This window comes from Electrona antarctica (genome assembly GCF_951216825.1).
Source record: "Electrona antarctica genome assembly, chromosome: 9".
In the NCBI taxonomy this organism is placed as follows: Eukaryota; Metazoa; Chordata; class Actinopteri; order Myctophiformes; family Myctophidae; genus Electrona; species Electrona antarctica.
In genome coordinates this window covers 2081689-2102532 of record NC_136790.1, presented here as the reverse complement: position 1 = coordinate 2102532, position 20844 = coordinate 2081689, and positions in this window count along the sequence as shown.

Below are 20844 nucleotides of genomic sequence, written 5' to 3'. Positions count from 1 at the left end.
CCTTTTTTTCAAATCCTCCGAAACCGTGAAAATGGCACCCTGTACCATGTGCTCCGAGACCATGGACTATAGCCTGTCGCTTTTCAGTGATTTACCTTTTTTTCAAATCCTCCGAAACCGTGAAAAATGGCACCCTGTAGCATGTGCTCCGAGACCATGGACTATAGCCTGTCGCTTTTCAGTGAATTACCTTTTTTTCAAATCCTCCGAAACCGTGTAAAATGGCACCCTGTACCATGTGCTCCAAGACCATGGACTATAGCCTGTCGCTTTTCAGTGAATTACCTTTTTTTCAAATCCTCCGAAACCGTGAAAAATGGCACCCTGTAGCATGTGCTCCGAGACCATGGACTATAGCCTGTCGCTTTTCAGTGAATTACCTTTTTTTCAAATCCTCCGAAACCGTGAAAAATGCCACCCTGTAGCATGTGCTCCGAGACCATGGACTATAGCCTGTCGCTTTTCAGTGAATTACCTTTTTTTCAAATCCTCCGAAACCGTGAAAAATGCCACCCTGTAGCATGTGCTCCGAGACCATGGACTATAGCCTGTCGCTTTTCAGTGATTTTCACCTTTTTTTCAAGTCCTCCGAAACCGTGAAAAATGCCACCCTGTAGCATGTGCTCCGAGACCATGGACTATAGCCTGTCGCTTTTCAGTGATTTTCACCTTTTTTTCAAATCCTCCGAAACCGTGAAAAATGCCACCCTGTAGCATGTGCTCCGAGACCATGGACTATAGCCTGTCGCTTTTCAGTGATTTTCACCTTTTTTTCAAATCCTCCGAAACCGTGAAAAATGCCACCCTGTAGCATGTGCTCCGAGACCATGGACTATAGCCTGTCGCTTTTCAGTGATTTTCACCTTTTTTTCAAATCCCTCCGAAACCGTGAAAAATGCCACCCTGTAGCATGTGCTCCGAGACCATGGACTATAGCCTGTCGCTTTTCAGTGATTTTGACCTTTTTTTCAAATCCTCCGAAATTGTGAAAAATGCCACCCTGTAGCATGTGCTCCGAGACCATGGACTATAGCCTGTCGCTTTTCAGTGATTTTCACCTTTTTTTCAAATCCTCCGAAACCGTTTAAAATGTCACCCTGTAGCATGTGCTCCGAGACCATGGACTATAGCCTGTCGTTTTTCAGTGATTTTCACCTTTTTTTCAAATCCTCCGAAACCGTGAAAAATGCCACCCTGTAGCATGTGCTCCGAGACCATGGACTATAGCCTGTCGCTTTTCAGTGATTTTCACCTTTTTTTCAAATCCTCCGAAGCCGTGAAAAAAGCCACCCTGTAGCATGTGCTCCGAGACCATGGACTATAGCCTGTCGCTTTTCAGTGATTTTCACCTTTTTTTCAAATCCTCCGAAACCGTGAAAAATGGCACCCTGTACCATGTGCTCCGAGACCATGGACTATAGCCTGTCGCTTTTCAGTGATTTTGACCTTTTTTTCAAATCCTCCGAAATTGTGAAAAATGCCACCCTATAGCATGTGCTCCGAGACCATGGACTATAGCCTGTCGCTTTTCAGTGATTTTGACCTTTTTTTCAAATCCTCCGAAACCGTGAAAAATGCCACCCTGTAGCATGTGCTCCGAGACCATGGACTATAGCCTGTCGCTTTTCAGTGATTTTCACCTTTTTTTCAAATCCTCCGAAACCGTGAAAAATGCCACCCTGTAGCATGTGCTCCGAGACCATGGACTATAGCCTGTCGCTTTTCAGTGATTTTCACCTTTTTTTCAAATCCTCCGAAACCGTGAAAAATGCCACCCTGTAGCATGTGCTCCGAGACCATGGACTATAGCCTGTCGCTTTTCAGTGATTTTCACCTTTTTTCAAATCCTCCGAAACCGTGAAAAATGGCACCCTGTAGCATGTGCTCCGAGGCCATGGACTATAGCCTGTCGCTTTTCAGTGAATTACCTTTTTTTCAAATCCTCCGAAACCGTGAAAAATGCCACCCTGTAGCATGTGCTCCGAGACCATGGACTATAGCCTGTCGCTTTTCAGTGATTTTCACCTTTTTTTCAAATCCTCCGAAACCGTGAAAAATGGCACCCTGTAGCATGTGCTCCGAGACCATGGACTATAGCCTGTCGCTTTTCAGTGATTTTCACCTTTTTTTCAAATCCTCCGAAACCGTGAAAAATGCCACCCTGTAGCATGTGCTCCGAGACCATGGACTATAGCCTGTCGTTTTTCAGTGATTTTCACCTTTTTTTCAAATCCTCCGAAACCGTGAAAAATGCCACCCTGTAGCATGTGCTTCGAGACCATGGACTATAGCCTGTCGCTTTTCAGTGATTTTCACCTTTTTTTCAAATCCTCCGAAGCCGTGAAAAAAGCCACCCTGTAGCATGTGCTCCGAGACCATGGACTATAGCCTGTCGCTTTTCAGTGATTTTCACCTTTTTTTCAAATCCTCCGAAACCGTGAAAAATGCCACCCTGTAGCATGTGCTCCGAGACCATGGACTATAGCCTGTCGCTTTTCAGTGATTTTCACCTTTTTTTCAAATCCTCCGAAACCGTGAAAAATGCCACCCTGTAGCATGTGCTCCGAGACCATGGACTATAGCCTGTCGCTTTTCAGTGATTTTCACCTTTTTTTCAAATCCCTCCGAAACCGTGAAAAATGCCACCCTGTAGCATGTGCTCCGAGACCATGGACTATAGCCTGTCGCTTTTCAGTGATTTTGACCTTTTTTTCAAATCCTCCGAAATTGTGAAAAATGCCACCCTGTAGCATGTGCTCCGAGACCATGGACTATAGCCTGTCGCTTTTCAGTGATTTTCACCTTTTTTTCAAATCCTCCGAAACCGTTTAAAATGTCACCCTGTAGCATGTGCTCCGAGACCATGGACTATAGCCTGTCGTTTTTCAGTGATTTTCACCTTTTTTTCAAATCCTCCGAAACCGTGAAAAATGCCACCCTGTAGCATGTGCTCCGAGACCATGGACTATAGCCTGTCGCTTTTCAGTGATTTTCACCTTTTTTTCAAATCCTCCGAAGCCGTGAAAAAAGCCACCCTGTAGCATGTGCTCCGAGACCATGGACTATAGCCTGTCGCTTTTCAGTGATTTTCACCTTTTTTTCAAATCCTCCGAAACCGTGAAAAATGGCACCCTGTACCATGTGCTCCGAGACCATGGACTATAGCCTGTCGCTTTTCAGTGATTTTGACCTTTTTTTCAAATCCTCCGAAATTGTGAAAAATGCCACCCTATAGCATGTGCTCCGAGACCATGGACTATAGCCTGTCGCTTTTCAGTGATTTTGACCTTTTTTTCAAATCCTCCGAAACCGTGAAAAATGCCACCCTGTAGCATGTGCTCCGAGACCATGGACTATAGCCTGTCGCTTTTCAGTGATTTTCACCTTTTTTTCAAATCCTCCGAAACCGTGAAAAATGCCACCCTGTAGCATGTGCTCCGAGACCATGGACTATAGCCTGTCGCTTTTCAGTGATTTTCACCTTTTTTTCAAATCCTCCGAAACCGTGAAAAATGCCACCCTGTAGCATGTGCTCCGAGACCATGGACTATAGCCTGTCGCTTTTCAGTGATTTTCACCTTTTTTCAAATCCTCCGAAACCGTGAAAAATGGCACCCTGTAGCATGTGCTCCGAGGCCATGGACTATAGCCTGTCGCTTTTCAGTGAATTACCTTTTTTTCCAAATCCTCCGAAACCGTGAAAAATGCCACCCTGTAGCATGTGCTCCGAGACCATGGACTATAGCCTGTCGCTTTTCAGTGATTTTCACCTTTTTTTCAAATCCTCCGAAACCGTGAAAAATGGCACCCTGTAGCATGTGCTCCGAGACCATGGACTATAGCCTGTCGCTTTTCAGTGATTTTCACCTTTTTTTCAAATCCTCCGAAACCGTGAAAAATGCCACCCTGTAGCATGTGCTCCGAGACCATGGACTATAGCCTGTCGTTTTTCAGTGATTTTCACCTTTTTTTCAAATCCTCCGAAACCGTGAAAAATGCCACCCTGTAGCATGTGCTCCGAGACCATGGACTATAGCCTGTCGCTTTTCAGTGATTTTCACCTTTTTTTCAAATCCTCCGAAGCCGTGAAAAAAGCCACCCTGTAGCATGTGCTCCGAGACCATGGACTATAGCCTGTCGCTTTTCAGTGATTTTCACCTTTTTTTCAAATCCTCCGAAACCGTGAAAAATGGCACCCTGTACCATGTGCTCCGAGACCATGGACTATAGCCTGTCGCTTTTCAGTGATTTACCTTTTTTTCAAATCCTCCGAAACCGTGAAAAATGCCACCCTGTAGCATGTGCTCCGAGACCATGGACTATAGCCTGTCGCTTTTCAGTGATTTTCACCTTTTTTTCAAATCCTCCGAAACCGTGAAAAATGCCACCCTGTAGCATGTGCTCCGAGACCATGGACTATAGCCTGTCGCTTTTCAGTGATTTTCACCTTTTTTTCAAATCCTCCGAAACCGTGGAAAATGCCACCCTGTAGCATGTGCTCCGAGACCATGGACTATAGCCTGTCGCTTTTCAGTGATTTTCACCTTTTTTCAAATCCTCCGAAACCGTGAAAAATGGCACCCTGTAGCATGTGCTCCGAGACCATGGACTATAGCCTGTCGCTTTTCAGTGAATTACCTTTTTTTCAAATCCTCCGAAACCGTGAAAAATGCCACCCTGTAGCATGTGCTCCGAGACCATGGACTATAGCCTGTCGCTTTTCAGTGATTTTCACCTTTTTTTCAAATCCTCCGAAACCGTGAAAAATGCCACCCTGTAGCATGTGCTCCGAGACCATGGACTATAGCCTGTCGCTTTTCAGTGATTTTCACCTTTTTTTCAAATCCTCCGAAACCGTGAAAAATGCCACCCTGTAGCATGTGCTCCGAGACCATGGACTATAGCCTGTCGCTTTTCAGTGATTTTCACATTTTTTTCAAATCCTCCGAAACCGTGAAAAATGCCACCCTGTAGCATGTGCTCCGAGACCATGGACTATAGCCTGTCGCTTTTCAGTGATTTTCACCTTTTTTTCAAATCCTCCGAAACCGTGAAAAATGCCACCCTGTAGCATGTGCTCCGAGACCATGGACTATAGCCTGTCGCTTTTCAGTGATTTTCACCTTTTTTTCAAATCCTCCGAAACCGTGAAAAATGCCACCCTGTAGCATGTGCTCCGAGACCATGGACTATAGCCTGTCGCTTTTCAGTGATTTTCACCTTTTTTTCAAATCCTCCGAAACCGTGAAAAATGCCACCCTGTAGCATGTGCTCCGAGACCATGGACTATAGCCTGTCGCTTTTCAGTGATTTTCACCTTTTTTTCAAATCCCTCCGAAACCGTGAAAAATGCCACCCTGTAGCATGTGCTCCGAGACCATGGACTATAGCCTGTCGCTTTTCAGTGATTTTGACCTTTTTTTCAAATCCTCCGAAATTGTGAAAAATGCCACCCTATAGCATGTGCTCCGAGACCATGGACTATAGCCTGTCGCTTTTCAGTGATTTTCACCTTTTTTTCAAATCCTCCGAAACCGTTTAAAATGTCACCCTGTAGCATGTGCTCCGAGACCATGGACTATAGCCTGTCGTTTTTCAGTGATTTTCACCTTTTTTTCAAATCCTCCGAAACCGTGAAAAATGCCACCCTGTAGCATGTGCTCCGAGACCATGGACTATAGCCTGTCGCTTTTCAGTGATTTTCACCTTTTTTTCAAATCCTCCGAAGCCGTGAAAAAAGCCACCCTGTAGCATGTGCTCCGAGACCATGGACTATAGCCTGTCGCTTTTCAGTGATTTTCACCTTTTTTTCAAATCCTCCGAAACCGTGAAAAATGGCACCCTGTACCATGTGCTCCGAGACCATGGACTATAGCCTGTCGCTTTTCAGTGATTTTGACCTTTTTTTCAAATCCTCCGAAATTGTGAAAAATGCCACCCTATAGCATGTGCTCCGAGACCATGGACTATAGCCTGTCGCTTTTCAGTGATTTTCACCTTTTTTTCAAATCCTCCGAAACCATGAAAAATGCCACCCTGTAGCATGTGGTCCGAGACCATGGACTATAGCCTGTCGCTTTTCAGTGATTTTCACCTTTTTTTCAAATCCTCCGAAACCGTGAAAAATGCCACCCTGTAGCATGTGCTCCGAGACCATGGACTATAGCCTGTCGCTTTTCAGTGATTTTCACCTTTTTTCAAATCCTCCGAAACCGTGAAAAATGGCACCCTGTAGCATGTGCTCCGAGACCATGGACTATAGCCTGTCGCTTTTCAGTGAATTACCTTTTTTTCAAATCCTCCGAAACCGTGAAAAATGCCACCCTGTAGCATGTGCTCCGAGACCATGGACTATAGCCTGTCGCTTTTCAGTGATTTTCACCTTTTTTTCAAATCCTCCGAAACCGTGAAAAATGGCACCCTGTAGCATGTGCTCCGAGACCATGGACTATAGCCTGTCGCTTTTCAGTGATTTTCACCTTTTTTTCAAATCCTCCGAAACCGTGAAAAATGCCACCCTGTAGCATGTGCTCCGAGACCATGGACTATAGCCTGTCGTTTTTCAGTGATTTTCAACTTTTTTTCAAATCCTCCGAAACCGTGAAAAATGCCACCCTGTAGCATGTGCTCCGAGACCATGGACTATAGCCTGTCGCTTTTCAGTGATTTTCACTTTTTTTTCAAATCCTCCGAAGCCGTGAAAAAAGCCACCCTGTAGCATGTGCTCCGAGACCATGGACTATAGCCTGTCGCTTTTCAGTGATTTTCACCTTTTTTTCAAATCCTCCGAAACCGTGAAAAATGGCACCCTGTACCATGTGCTCCGAGACCATGGACTATAGCCTGTCGCTTTTCAGTGATTTACCTTTTTTTCAAATCCTCCGAAACCGTGAAAAATGCCACCCTGTAGCATGTGCTCCGAGACCATGGACTATAGCCTGTCGCTTTTCAGTGATTTTGACCTTTTTTTCAAATCCTCCGAAATTGTGAAAAATGCCACCCTATAGCATGTGCTCCGAGACCATGGACTATAGCCTGTCGCTTTTCAGTGATTTTCACCTTTTTTTCAAATCCTCCGAAACCGTGAAAAATGCCACCCTGTAGCATGTGCTCCGAGACCATGGACTATAGCCTGTCGCTTTTCAGTGATTTTCACCTTTTTTTCAAATCCTCCGAAACCGTGAAAAATGCCACCCTGTAGCATGTGCTCCGAGACCATGGACTATAGCCTGTCGCTTTTCAGTGATTTTCACCTTTTTTCAAATCCTCAGAAACCGTGAAAAATGGCACCCTGTAGCATGTGCTCCGAGACCATGGACTATAGCCTGTCGTTTTTCAGTGATTTTCACCTTTTTTTCAAATCCTCCGAAACCGTGAAAAATGCCTGCATAGCCTGTCGCTTTTCAGTGAATTACCTTTTTTTCAAATCCTCCGAAACCGTGAAAAATGCCACCCTGTAGCATGTGCTCCGAGACCATGGACTATAGCCTGTCGCTTTTCAGTGATTTTCACCTTTTTTTCAAATCCTCCGAAACCGTGAAAAATGCCACCCTGTAGCATGTGCTCCGAGACCATGGACTATAGCCTGTCGCTTTTCAGTGATTTTCACCTTTTTTTCAAATCCTCCGAAACCGTGAAAAATGCCATCCTGTAGCATGTGCTCCGAGACCATGGACTATAGCCTGTCGCTTTTCAGTGATTTTGACCTTTTTTTCAAATCCTCTGAAATTGTGAAAAATGCCACCCTATAGCATGTGCTCCGAGACCATGGACTATAGCCTGTCGCTTTTCAGTGATTTTCACCTTTTTTTCAAATCCTCCGAAACCGTGAAAAATGCCACCCTGTAGCATGTGCTCCGAGACCATGGACTATAGCCTGTCGCTTTTCAGTGATTTTCACCTTTTTTTCAAATCCTCCGAAACCGTGAAAAATGGCACCCTGTAGCATGTGCTCCGAGACCATGGACTATAGCCTGTCGCTTTTCAGTGATTTACCTTTTTTTCAAATCCTCCGAAACCGTGAAAAATGCCACCCTGTAGCATGTGCTCCGAGACCATGGACTATAGCCTGTCGCTTTTCAGTGATTTTGACCTTTTTTTCAAATCCTCTGAAATTGTGAAAAATGCCACCCTATAGCATGTGCTCCGAGACCATGGACTATAGCCTGTCGCTTTTCAGTGATTTTCACCTTTTTTTCAAATCCTCCGAAAACGTGAAAAATGCCACCCTGTAGCATGTGCTCCGAGACCATGGACTATAGCCTGTCGCTTTTCAGTGATTTACCTTTTTTTCAAATCCTCCGAAACCGTGAAAAATGCCACCCTGTAGCATGTGCTCCGAGACCATGGACTATAGCCTGTCGTTTTTCAGTGATTTTCACCTTTTTTTCAAATCCTCCGAAACCGTGAAAAATGCCTGCATAGCCTGTCGCTTTTCAGTGAATTACCTTTTTTTCAAATCCTCCGAAACCGTGAAAAATGCCACCCTGTAGCATGTGCTCCGAGACCATGGACTATAGCCTGTCGCTTTTCAGTGATTTTCACCTTTTTTTCAAATCCTCCGAAACCGTGAAAAATGCCACCCTGTAGCATGTGCTCCGAGACCATGGACTATAGCCTGTCGCTTTTCAGTGATTTTCACCTTTTTTTCAAATCCTCCGAAACCGTGAAAAATGCCACCCTGTAGCATGTGCTCCGAGACCATGGACTATAGCCTGTCGCTTTTCAGTGATTTTGACCTTTTTTTCAAATCCTCTGAAATTGTGAAAAATGCCACCCTATAGCATGTGCTCCGAGACCATGGACTATAGCCTGTCGCTTTTCAGTGATTTTCACCTTTTTTTCAAATCCTCCGAAACCGTGAAAAATGCCACCCTGTAGCATGTGCTCCGAGACCATGGACTATAGCCTGTCGCTTTTCAGTGATTTTCACCTTTTTTTCAAATCCTCCGAAACCGTGAAAAATGGCACCCTGTAGCATGTGCTCCGAGACCATGGACTATAGCCTGTCGCTTTTCAGTGATTTACCTTTTTTTCAAATCCTCCGAAACCGTGAAAAATGCCACCCTGTAGCATGTGCTCCGAGACCATGGACTATAGCCTGTCGCTTTTCAGTGATTTTGACCTTTTTTTCAAATCCTCTGAAATTGTGAAAAATGCCACCCTATAGCATGTGCTCCGAGACCATGGACTATAGCCTGTCGCTTTTCAGTGATTTTCACCTTTTTTTCAAATCCTCCGAAACCGTGAAAAATGCCACCCTGTAGCATGTGCTCCGAGACCATGGACTATAGCCTGTCGCTTTTCAGTGATTTACCTTTTTTTCAAATCCTCCGAAACCGTGAAAAATGCCACCCTGTAGCATGTGCTCCGAGACCATGGACTATAGCCTTTCGCTTTTCCACGATTTTCACCTTTTTTTCAAATCCTCCGAAATCGTAAAAAACAACATACTATAGTATGCCCTCCGACACCATGGACTATAGCCTTTCGCTTTTCCACGATTTCACCTTTTTTCAAATCCTCAACAATGATGAGGAATCGCTCGCCGCTCAATGACCTTGACCAATATCAATGACCTTGAGCAGTATAAATGACCTTCATAAGGCTAGTACATGACCTTGACCAGTATGAATGACCTTGACCAATATCAATGACCTGCATAAGACTAGTAAATTACCTTGACCAGTATGCGGTCAGTGACCATGGACTATAGCCTTTTGCTTTTCCGTGATTTTCACCTTTTTTTTTCAAATCCTCAAAAATTGTGAAAAATGCCACTCTGTAGCATGTGCTCCGAGACCATGGACTATAGCCTGTCGCTTTTCAGTGATTTTCACCTTTTTTCAAATCCTCAATGATGAAGAATCGCGCAGAAATGTACATACAACACATTGAGCAGGGCACTGCAGGGAGTTGAACCATGTAAATACAACATATTGAGCAGGGCACTGCAGGGAGTTGAACCCCGTTCCGGTAAACCAGAAGTACGACACCAGTGCCTTCGTTTTTGTGTTGTTGTCATGTACAGGTCCATTCGTTGAAATGTAAAATGTACATTTCAACAGTAAAGTAATATATAAAGAAGAAAAACATGACAAAACTAAAACTTTTGAATTACTGGTATTTGCTATTATTTTTTTTTACTTTCTCTTGCCGACCTCACACATTTCATTCGATGATTAACAAAAAAACAGTGTTGGACCTGTAAGGGTCCATTTGGTTACGCGTGCGTGTGCACATGTATGTGTGTGTGCGTGTGTGCACGCTTCGATAACCAGTATTTTGTTTCATCTGTACACTCTGAGTTACGGACCTGTAAGGGTCCATTTGGTTGCATGTTTTACACTCTCAGAGTTACATTTGGTTAGCATGTGCGTGCACGCCGTCTGTGCGTGTGCATGTATGTGTGCGTGTGTGCACGCTTTAAGTACAGCAGAAAAAGTACAAGTCAAACGCAATTTTTGTTTTCACTGTGAGTGTCCTGAGACATTGAGGTACGCCCTGTGCGATCGTGGTATTGGTACGATAACAAATGTTGTTATAAGAGCGAGGTAAGAATTGTGTTCCTGAAGAGAATATCAATGTTGCATTGAAAAGATAGGACAGGACGGTACTCTGGTATAAAGATAGGAAGACAGGACGGTACTCTGGTCGCTTTAAGCGCTGTAGTTCACATTCAGAATGTGTCTGTGGTCTGGTAGTCACATTGTGTGAAAGGCACCTCCCCCCCGCACCACCCAACAAGCAGACTTCCAGAAGATTGAGTCTGTCCTTGAAAGTGCCCTCCAAAAAATGTCAAGCTACTACAATACAACCACCTGAAACCCAACCCATCAAAAACCCAACTATGCAGCTTCCACCTGAGGAACCGAGACGCGAAAAAAGAACTGAGTGTCACTTGGGATGGTCACAAACCTAACCATACCCACCCAGTGTAACTTGGAGTTACACTGGACAGAACACTCTCCTTCAAGAAACAACTGGAGAACACAAAAGCCACGGTCAACACCCACACCCGTAAAATAAGTGTTTACACACCTCATTCAAGTTGCAGGCAGGCAGGCAGGCGGGCAGGCGGGCGGGCAGGCAGGCAGGCAGGCAGGCAGGACGAGACAGGCAAGCATGCAGGCAAGCAAGCAAGCAGGCCGAGGCAGGCATGCAGGTAGGCCGGCCGAGGCAGCCAAGGGTTAGGGTTAGTCAGCTCAGCCAGGCCTCTCTCGAGGCCTGGCTCTCTGTCTGCCTGGCCCGGTCTGCCCCGCCCTGCCTTGCAGCAACAGAACCAGCCGGCCTGGCAAGCCAGCCAGCTCAGAATGCGAGCTCAGCAAGCCATCGCAGCGAACATTTTTACAAGCCCAGACTCAGAAAAAAACAGTTTCAGGCCAGGACAGGACAGACAGTTTGTGGCAGACCTTGGCAAGCAGGAAGGGTCGCAGGAAAGCATTGGCAGCTGGCAGGAGGCCCGGGCAGTCAAACCCTTCATAGTGTTGCTGTCACCCTGAACATTGACCACTTATAGACCCTCTATTAGTTAACTTCATAGTGTTGCTGTTACCCTGAACATTGACCACTTATAGACACTCTATTAGTTAACTTCATAGTGTTACTGTTACCCTGAACATTGACCACTCATAGACACTCTATTAGTTAACTTCATAGTGTTGCTGTTACCCTGAACATTGACCACTTATATACACTATTAGTTAACTTCATAGTGTTGCTGTCACCCTGAACATTGACCACTTATAGACCCTCTATTAGTTAACTTCATAGTGTGTGCTGTTACCCTGAACATTGGCCACTTATAGACACTCTATTAGTTAACTTCATAGTGTTGCTGTCACCCTGAACATTGACCACTTATAGACCCTCTATTAGTTAACTTCATAGTGTGTGCTGTTACCCTGAACATTGACCACGTATAGACACTATATTAGTTAACTTCATAGTGTTGCTGTTACCCTGAACATTGACCACTTATAGAGCTCTATTAGTTAACTTCATAGTGTTGCTGTCACCCTGAACATTGACCACTTATAGAGCTCTATTAGTTAACACTTTGATTGCTACAAGATCTCGGCAGGCCTATTTGGATGTTGCTACCGTTTAACATTGCACAAAGGCCTTGTTCGGGGGCCCACAGCAAAATGTTCTCTTATCCAAAATGCCGCAGCACGCTTGGTCTTCAACCAGCCAAAATTCTCACACGTCTCCCCCCTTCTCCGCTCGCTCCATTGGCTCCCGGTCGCTGCCCGCACAGAATACAAAACTCTGATGCTGGCATTCAAAGCAACCAAAGGCATGGCCCCCCCATATCTCACAAGTATGATCGTACCCTACAAACCCTCCCGCTCACTCAGATCAGCCAACGCAGGGAAGCTGGAGGTACCTTCACTAAAAACGCCGGGACAACGCTCCACACGTCCCAAACTCTTCTCCCTTCTGGCTCCAAAACTATGGAATGCACTTCCCATTGCAGTCAGAACTGCAGCCTCACTCCCAATCTTCCGCCGTAGTCTGAAAACCCACCTCTTCAGACTCCACCATGGCCCGTAGCACTTGCCCTAGCCTAGCCCCTTAGATAGCACATTATGTAGACTTAGATAGTATTTTAAAACAGACTTATAGCTTGTTATGTAGACAGCTCTAGAATTGCACTTTATGTAGTCATAGCACTTTATAGTACACATGTATAATATATTATATAGTATAGTATGTATAGTTTACATAGATACTCCACTGTTACGTTCTTAGTTTACGCATGATTCATGATAACTACTTTTTATACATGTGATGTATGCCATGCTTTTTGTTATTGCTTAATGTAAGTCGCTCTGGATTAAGAGCGTCTGCTAAATGCCTAAATTGTAAATTGTAAATTATAGCGAGAATCACACGCATACATCAAAAGAAAGCTGAACTTGTCCACTTCAATTTAAAAAATACATTTTGATTTTACCATGTTCCATTCTGGAGATATTGACCTTTTTGCAACACCTGCATTTGCCTGGAAGTGGTTATCTTGAACAGCGAGCAGAGTTATGGATGGTTTAAAGTCAGAGACATTGACAGGCAGATATAAAATTTAACCCAATAAATATCCTATACATCCTATACACCGAATGAAAGCCCTGAATGTGTACTTTTACGAGGAAAACAGTATACATTGATCCCATCTACAGTTAGACAGTAATTGGTTATTGAATGCAGCTTGTGCCCACCAGATAACTTCAGAGAAGACATGGACGTGAACTCCTCAATATTCACAAAATAAGGCCTATAGCGACATATAAATACTATATACCGTATGAAACAGAAGACTCTCTGCTTTCATAAGAAAAAAACTTCTACTGTAGTAATAATAAAAATCACACCCATGTGAAGTGAGTGGTGCAACTCTGTCCCATATTCTGTTCTCTGCTTATTCAATACAGCTCGCTATATACGGACTGAGGCAGAAAGTCATGTAAACCTTTTATTTACAGTTTGGTCTGTAAACTTCTACTGTAATAATAAAAATCACACCCCTGTGAAGTGAGCGTTGCAACTGTTCTGTACTTATTCACTACAGCTCGCTATATACGGACTGAGGCAGAAAGTCATGTAAACCTTTTATTTACAGTTTGGTCTGTAAACTTCTACTGTAATAATAAAAATACAGTTGCGCGGTGCAACTGTAGAGAACAGTTGCACCGCTCACTTCACAGGGGTGTGATTTTTATTATTACAGTAGAAGTTTACAGACCAAACTGTAAATAAAAGGTTTACATGACTTTCTGCCTCAGTCCGTATATAGCGAGCTGTATTGAATAAGCAGAGAACAGAATATGGGACAGAGTTGCACCACTCACTTCACATGGGTGTGATTTTTATTATTACTACAGTAGAAGTTTTTTTCTTATGAAAGCAGAGAGTCTTCTGTTTCATACGGTATATAGTATTTATATGTCACTATAGGCCTTATTTTGTGAATATTGAGTTCGGGTCCATGTCTTCTCTGCAGTTATATCTGGTGGGCGCAATGTGCATCCACCCAGTAACCAATTTATGACAATTTCATTCGGTGTATAGGATGTATAGCATATTTATTGTGTTTATTGTTATATCTGCCTGTCAATGTCTGACTATAAACCTTCATAACTCTGCTTTCTTTAGATGATGATGATGATTCACTGCTTTCATTGTTTTGATCGCAGTAACATTGGGGGGGGGGGGGGGGGGTCATGGGCACATTGGGCAGCAAAAGTCTTGATCGTACGGCTATAAAAAGTCCCATTCCACCGTTCGGTTCAGAACTATAGTATAACGGTGAGACGCGTTGTCATCATCAGCTGATTTTGTTTTTCAAGCTAGTGAAGTATATTTACTAACAAGAGAACATGCCTGGGCATGCAGGTTGGGGGCGATGGAGGAAAAAAAAAGATTCACCCGGCTGTGATGTCGACGACAACGGATCACAACACCACGGTTTAGGACGCGGAAAAGTTCGTTATACATTACACCCGGGTCGATTACGTCCCCGACGCGTTCATTGCGGTCTTATCACTACAATTATAATGAATAAAACAGCGTTACAATCACACGTCCGAGCGATCTCCGATTATGACGGCTCTGCATGGCGATACGTGATCCCCCAACGGTAGACTGTCTGTTGTCATGGCGGCCCCTCTCGATACTGTAGTTCGTTTGTTAGTTCGTAGTATTGTAGGCTCGGGGATCGTTTGGTCGCTACAGTATGAATAAGTAAACATGCATCTGTCCATGTGTGTTGCAGACGTTGTGCAATGCCGATCTGGTGCAGAATCTGCAGATCATGTGTTAGGCAGCGTAACAGCGTTCCGTTCATGATGTTTCTTTCCGAGACATGAGCCCCCATCTCGCAAGGCCCTCCTCCTGCAGGAGAAACAGGAGGGGAGGGGGGAATCGAATATTATAGTGTTGGGTAAAAGCCAATAGGTGGAGGAAAGCCTGGTGAGGCGAGGTTAGGTGAAATTTGATTCTTTTCACACACCGACTAGATCGGCATGGGCGCATCCATTTTACAGCGGCTTCTACACGTAAAGCGGCCCGCCCTCCTGTTTTCAGGAGGGGAGGGTTTTTTTTTTTTTTCTGATCACGTGAGCGGGACTAAGCAGCAATGATAGGGGGATGGTTCTTCATTGTCCGGGTGGGTAAAAAGATGAATGAAAGTATGCTATAAAAAAGTGATTAGAACGTATGGATACGTGGTTCGCACCGGACGTTTGATTAATTGATAACGTATTGATACGCGATTAGCGTCGGCTGTGTTAACTTCATAGTGTTACTGTCACCCTGAACATTGACCACTTATAGACACTCTATTTGTTAACTTCATAGTGTTGCTGTGACCCTGAACATTGACCACTTATAGACACTCTATTAGTTAACTTCATAGTGTTGCTGTCACCCTGAACATTGACCACTTATAGAGACTATATTAGTTAACTTCATAGTGTTGCTGTCACCCTGAACATTGACCACTTATAGAGACTATATTAGTTAACTTCATAGTGTTGCTGTCACCCTGAACATTGACCACTTATAGACCCTCTATTAGTTAACTTCATAGTGTTGCTGTCACCCTGAACATTGACCACTTATAGACCCTCTATTAGTTAACTTCATAGTGTTGCTGTCACCCTGAACATTGGCCACTTATAGACACTCTATTAGTTAACTTCATAGTGTTGCTGTCACCCTGAACATTGACCACTTATAGACACTATACTAGTTAACTTCATAGTGTTGCTGTTACCCTGAACATTGACCACTTATAGAGCTCTATTAGTTAACTTCATAGTGTTGCTGTCACCCTGAACATTGACCACTTATAGACACTATATTAGTTAACTTCATAGTGTTGCTGTCACCCTGAACATTGACCACTTATAGACCCTCTATTAGTTAACTTCATAGTGTTGCTGTCACCCTGAACGTTGACCACTTATAGACCCACTATTAGTTAACTTCATAGTGTTGCTGTCACCCTGAACATTGACCACTTATAGACACTCTATTAGAACTTCATAGTGTTGCTGTCACCCTGAACATTGACCACTCATAGACACTCTATTAGTTAACTTCATAGTGTTGCTGTCACCCTGAACATTGACCACTCATAGACACTCTATTAGTTAACTTCATAGTGTTGCTGTCACCCTGAACATTGACCACTCATAGACCCTCTATTAGTTAACTTCATAGTGTTGCTGTCACCCTGAACATTGACCACTCATAGACCCTCTATTAGTTAACTTCATAGTGTTGCTGTCACCCTGAACATTGACCACTCATAGACACTCTATTAGTTAAGTTCATAGTGTTGCTGTCACCCTGAACATTGACCACTCATAGACACTCTATTAGTTAACTTCATAGTGTTGCTGTCACCCTGAACATTGACCACTTATAGACCCTCTATTAGTTAACTTCATAGTGTTGCTGTCACCCTGAACGTTGACCACTTATAGACCCACTATTAGTTAACTTCATAGTGTTGCTGTCACCCTGAACATTGACCACTTATAGACACTCTATTATAATTTATACATTTTAAAGCTTTTAAGTGTTATCATGGATTTTAATGACACCTTTGATGCACAGCAAACACCATTGTTAAGAAGACATCCATGACCAAAGCGCTTTTTCGTCACGCTTTTTCGTCACGCTTTTTCGTCACGCTTTTTCGTCACGCCTTTTGGTCTCGGACGGCATACTATAGCATGCCGTTTTTCATCATTTTTGAGGATTTGAAAAAAAGACGAAAATCACTCCGAGACCATGGGCTATGGTCTCGGAGTGATTTTCGTCTTTTTTTTCAAATTATGAAAAACGGCAGGCTATAGTATGCCGTCCGAGACCATGGGCTATAGCAAATTATGAAAAACGAAAAATTATGAAATTATGAATTATGAATTATGAAAAACGAGGATTTGAAAAAAAGACGAAAATCACTCCGAGACCATGGGCTATAGTCCGTGGTCTCGGAGTGATTTTCGTCTTTTTTTCAAAAGATGTAGACCACATTTTGGAGAATAACACCCAGAAGAACAATGGAAAGCTGAGGATATTCTCAAAGAGCATGGTGGCTCACTCTGATAAGCTGCTGTCTATAGTCGTGGGTTCAAGTTCAGCCCATGGCATGGGAAGGCATACTGTAGCATGCCAGTTTTCTACATTTTTGAGGATTTGAAAAAAAGACAAAACTAACTCAGAGACCATGGACTATAGCCCATGGTCTCGGACGGCATACTATAGCATGCCAGTTTTCTACATTTTTGAGGATTTGAAAAAAAGACAAAACTAACTCAGAGACCATGGACTATAGCCCATGGTCTCGGACGGCATACTATAGCATGCCGTTTTTCATCATTTTTGAGGATTTGAAAAAAAGACAAAAATAACTCAGAGACCATGGACTATAGCCCATGGTCTCGGACGGCATACTATAGCATGCCGTTTTTCATCATTTTTGAGGATTTGAAAAAATGACGAAAATCACTCCCAGACCATGGACTATAGCCCATGGTCTCGGACGGCATACTATAGCATGCCGTTTTTCATCGTTTTTGAGGATTTGAAAAAAAGGTGAAAATCACTATTTGTACTATTTGTTTCATGAGTCAGTATTGTGCGTGTTGCCCCCAGTGTGTCAGGACCTTAAGCCTGAGCAGCTGCATTTATTAAAGTTCATAGTCCAGAAAGGTTTCTCGTAGATGCTTTTGAAAAAGGCACATTGCCTGACTGAACATTTTGGACAGCTCTGGAAGTTTAGAGGTAATTCTTTATAGAAGAAATGTCCAGCCATGTACATTATTTTCCATGTGCCTCTCTGATTATATTTTTTCCATTTGCAACACACAAGGACACTGCTCATATCAGATGAGAAGATTTCTGCAAACAGCTGGAAAGTGTCATAGCTTGCTTTGAAATCAGCAAAGCACTGATGAAATGTTGTCTTCAATAGATTGTCAATAGCATAATCACCAATATATGCGATGTCCTCCTCCACAAGTGATCTGCATTCTGTGAAATTGGGTTTTCTTTTGTTATTGTTGAAGAAATTGTTTACCACTGTCTCTGTTTTGTGGATTAAGAATTTCATACTTTCATAAGCTGCTGTGATGAGCTGACCAGGTTTGGGACCATCCACAATTTATGGGACAGAATGTATTTATTAGAATTTATTTATTTAATACAGAGATATTCATGTTTAAGTAATGAATGGCTATTATTAAAGATGGGTCTTATTGTTGGTCAGCAGTGGTGGAACGTAGCTACTGTAAGTACATATTTTAAGTACATTTGAAAATAGACGATGCGGCGCATTGTGAGCTTGTATGGCTATTTTCAAATTATTATACATTTGAAAACTTTAATTCTTGAAACGGGACATTCTGCACAGTGAGTACTTTTACTTTTGGTACTGTATACATTTTAAGCCAATAATATGACAACAGGTAAGGTCCGCACGCAACACTGGATGATTCTCCAAAGCTTAAAACGTTTTTATTGGGGTTCCTTACACCATAGTGGACGTGACGATGAAGAGCCAGCTTTAAGTTAGTGGATGTGCGTGCTTTATTGTACTTTTCTAAGCCAATATGAATATATTTGTATATATGCCACATATCATATGTTTAACATATATAATGTGGATATGAGCTACTATGACACATATGTCCTATAAATCCACATACTGTATATGCACATATTAAAGATGATTATATATTACTTTATTTATCCCTAAAGGCAGTTACTTTTACAGCATATCCCAGTCTACAAACATTATACACAAAATACATCACAGGCAAGGCAGTTATAGTAATAATAGTCGGCAGCAGACAAATCAAGCAAAAATTAAATTAATAAATAAATACAGATAGTAATTTAGAATACAAATAAAATACAAATATGTTATATTTACTCATATTTACTGAGACTAAGGAATGCAATGGTCATTTATAATGACTTCTGTCAGGCTTTAATGATAGCAAAAGGAATAAAGGACTTAGTGTAGCTGTTTGTTCTCTTAAGACCCTGCTTGCCTGAAGGCATTATACACTTACCGTGAATTCATTGGCTAATAAATAATTCCCTTGGATTTCTGGGCCACCTGTTTCTCCCAATGGGATCCAGATGAAAGCAGGCTTTCATAATACCAATATATTGCACTTCACAGACAAATAATTAAAACAGCACATAAAGGAGAAATGAGCTACTTTGAATAAATGTTTGATGAAAATTACACAAAATAGTCTTGCAAACACAAAGAATTGCGTTTCTGCATTCTTCGTTGTCCATGCTTGAGTACTGACATTTATACATGGAATTTGAGTTGAGAGTTGAAAACTGTGCTGTAGTATACATGTATACTAATACAGTATACATGTATTAGTGCTACTTGTGTTTCTTATCAATTATTAATTAACTATAGTCAACTATAGTCAATGTCCTAATTCATTCCAATACATTAAGGTTGAGGATGTTATAATGAAAAACAAATGCTCATTTCTACAAATATCATCAAACATTATGTGACTGGCAGCCAATGATAACTCATATTTATATGTTTAAGAACTGAGTTGGCAATAGTAAATTGATCGTTGGAGTAGTTCCAGGGGTTCACCACAGCACTGCAATTACTTATACCATTACAATAAGCTTTGAAAATAGCCAAACTACAAGCTACCAAGCTCTGTGTATCCTGAAGAAAAAGACAAAGAAAAGCAAATAAAGAAACATGTGGGAAACCTTTTAACAACACCAAACTTGCATGGGGTCCCTGGCACCAAATGTTTTCAGATCCAGGGTCCTCGTGGCCAAATACAAAAAGTTTGAGAACCACTGAAATAAATGATTCGGAGGAAAAAACTAATTGAGAAAATACTAAAAAATGCTGCAGCGAGACATGCAGGTCTAACACCGAACGGAAGGAGGAATTGACAGTGTTGCCAATTACATCTCCTGCCAACGTGGAATAATTGGAACATGCTGAGTCAACTATTTTCCCAAACAAGATTAACCTCAATCTTTGCGATAACCTGACCCTCTCCCCGCTGTGGCGCTTTGTCTCTCGTACAGCGTCTGGTACGGAATAGGAAACACCTGGTTTCTGGATTAACATTCAAGGCAGCTCTATTCATAATATCGCAGGGCATTAATGCAGCTCTGCTCGAATACATTATGGACACATGCGCACGCACGCACGCACGCACGCACGCACGCACGCGCGCGCGCGCGCACACACACACACACACACACACACACACACACACACACACACACACACACACACACACACACACACACACACACACACACACACACACACACGTGTTTAGTGGTCCATATAATCAGGTAGGATTGCTGTTTAGTTATAGGTGTAGGTACAGATGTTTACATAGCCTAACATGTACAAAATAAAACACCTCCCTGATTAGATGCTGTACTTTAACCAGTGGCCTTTCTGTTCTGCTTCACAGCTGTCATTAGTGTCAAGGCTAGAGAGGAAGAGAGAGAGAGAGAGAGAGAGAGAGAGAGAGGGGGTGGGGAGGGACAGGAGTTATGACCTATGCGGAAGGGTACCTTCTACAGGGATTTAGTGTTTTCACACTAAATAAAAAAATAAAAAATAAAAAAAAAGTACAAACTTACCATGCAGGCAACTAATTGCACCTTGGGGGTATTACAAAACGTGTTAATCTCCTTGAATTCATTAAAACTATTTTATTGCGGCTAGCTGTTAGCATAAATCCCAGCTCCCAGTGCACCATCAGCGTTCACTTTAAGAGATGGAGTTTGTCGAAAGAATTAAGTGTATGC